The sequence below is a fragment of the Lepus europaeus genome, chromosome 3, assembly GCF_033115175.1.
Source record: "Lepus europaeus isolate LE1 chromosome 3, mLepTim1.pri, whole genome shotgun sequence".
In the NCBI taxonomy this organism is placed as follows: Eukaryota; Metazoa; Chordata; class Mammalia; order Lagomorpha; family Leporidae; genus Lepus; species Lepus europaeus.
In genome coordinates this window covers 64,214,387-64,217,241 of record NC_084829.1, presented here as the reverse complement: position 1 = coordinate 64,217,241, position 2,855 = coordinate 64,214,387, and positions in this window count along the sequence as shown.

Here is a 2,855-nt window from a genome sequence, read left to right as displayed (position 1 = left end):
TATTCATTAAATAAAAGTTTAATTAAAAAAAATAAAAAATGTATTACCATATAAGATAACACTTGTACTTTCTAATATTATGTATATTGTGTAACACAATTAGATAAATACAAATACCTCCAAAGAAGCATAAAAGAGTCAGGGAAAGTTTGTTTTTTTTTTTTTTGAAGATTTATTTATTTATTTGAAACTAAGAATTACAGATAGAGAGGGAGAGACAGCAAAAGAGGTCTTTCATCTGCTATTTTATGCCCCACATTGCCACATGGGCAAGGGCTGGGCCACGCCAGAACCAGGATCCAGGAGCTTCTTCCAGGTCTCCCATGTGGGTGCAGGGCTCAAGGACTTGGGCCATATTCTGCTGCTTCCCAGGCACGTTAACAGGGAGCTGGATCAGATGTGGAACAGCCCGGACTCAACCCGGCACTCATATGGGATGCTTGTGATGCAGAGGGCAGCTTAAATCACTACACCAAAGTGCAAGCCCCCAGGGAATTTTTTATAAAATTTCACAATTCTTCCTGAAATTAGCTATCCAGTTACGGCTAAACTATCAATTATTTTGTGTCTGTCAGAATTGTTTTGCTGTTTTCCAAATTGTTTTCCTCAACTCTTGTGTTTTTCATCATATTCTTACTTTCATTTAAGTTTGTAGAAAAAAACAGCTATTGGTGAAGTTGAATCTTGAGGAAGAATAATTGCTAAGATTTTTAAGAAGACAAAAACTTAAGAAAGAGTTGCATCTAAATTAGCAATAGAAAAGAAAGTCTCATCAAAGATATAAAATGATCAATAAGATCCTTTGTGTATGTAAGTGTGTGTGCAGTAGTTACAGATAGGGGTTATGTAAGGGAAACTGTTTTTTTTTGAGTTTTTACAAAGTATTCTAAGATAACAGAAAAATCTACAAAGGTAACAGGACAGTAACCATGTAATTTAAAAACTAATATTTTTAAAAATAATAACTAAATGTTTTTTCTAGGTACTATTTAAATATATAGAAATACATATGAGACATATAACATTTGTTTTATGAAGATATGGAAAAACTAAAAGAGCAGCAAAGGAAAGTATGCACAATCTGAATTTTCATCATATTCTAAGCGTTTTTCAGGTATCATTTAATTTAGTATTTAAGTGCATATTACTGCACTGTGATTTTTCAAATGAGGACACTGAAGTGCAGCCACTATATTGTTTTTATCAAACCTCCCATAGCTAATGAATTATGGTTTTGTAATTTCGCTACAGACTATCTGGTTAAAGAGTCTGAGCTTTTCATTCCTCCACTCTGCCATCTTCTTGCATTATAATCACATACTCACTGTATAAGACACTGCTAGAAGGGAAATTTTCCTAATATTTGACTTCACCAAAAGAAGGGGCAGTGTGTCAGTTGTGGTTTAAAAATAAATTATATCATAGGCACAACTTACTCTTTCCTCATTTTTCAAACCATTGTTCTTTCCTCTCTTCATCCTTTCTTGCTTGTGACTCAGAAATGCTATATAACAAAGTGTCATTTCCAATAGCTCTCTAAGAATTGCAGGAATGAATGTTTCACATCAATCAATTATAGACTACCAATTCAATACTTAGTTTTCTAATGCTGTATCAAATTTCACCTACAAATTGAAAAATGCAGGGTCTAATTTGCTCAGGAGAAGGGTAGCTTCAGGTTCTTATCTTATGCAGGCTGACATCCCAAACAGCTAGAGCATGAAAAGGAGACTGATTGAAACGTCCTGTGCATATACTTAGAGGCGATGAGTGCCCACTGATGCAGCAGCAGTCTCCTCACAAGCAAGTTGCACATACATTAGCTGTGGCAAGCAACCTCCCAGGGCTACCTCTGTACCCTGGGTTTCTGGGACTCTTTTCCATGACAGTAACCAAGACATGTCAAAGGTAACATTTGCTTCTTTATGCTTCTGTACCTCTTTCTTCACTGAATATTGATTTTATGTCACTGCCATTTTAATGTCATTACCATTTTAAATATTTTTGCCTTAGATATTTTTTGTGTGGGCTCCAGTACAACAAATGTGTGTGAATATTTATTTATTTTTTAAAGATGTAGCTATTTATTTGAAAGGAATATGATGGGATGGAGAGAGGAGAAGACAGAGAAATCGTCCACCCTCTGATTCACAGCCCGAATGGTTACACTATCTAGGACTGGGTCAGACCCAATGCAGGAACCTGGTATGCTATCTGAGACTTCCACATGTGTGGCAAGGACCCAAGTACTTGGGCTATCTTCTGCTTTCCCAGGTGCAATACCAGGGAGATGGAATGGAATGGAAGTATAGGAGCTGGAGCTTGAACTGGCATACTGATATGGGATGCTGGCATTGCAAGCGGCATCTTAACCCACACACATTCTATCACAATACCTCTGTGAGTGTTTATCTTACATCTTTATAATTTATTTTTATTTTCATGGCATAGTGATCTGAGCACCCGAGTTCTTTAAGTTATTGTATGATCCATTTTATAGTACCACTGATACATATATAAGAACCAATGATATAATTTTCAAGGTTCCGTCACATTATATCTCTGCAGAATGACAGGCAGACTTTTTTATGAAATACTTTAAATTATTATATGCATTTATAAAATCTACTGCAGTTCTTTAGTGCCTCAAAGATAATCAACCATATATTGTTTAAATACACTTTCTTCTGATAAGTACATAAAACACACTAGGTGCATCTAATTTTTTAATGATTTTGAAGAATTAAATTCAGTCTTGGTGACCAGAAAAAATATTTTCTCATATCATCTTCACTGAAAATTAAATTAATTAGCTGTTTATCACATCCAAACAATTGCTAGTAAGGATAATAAAC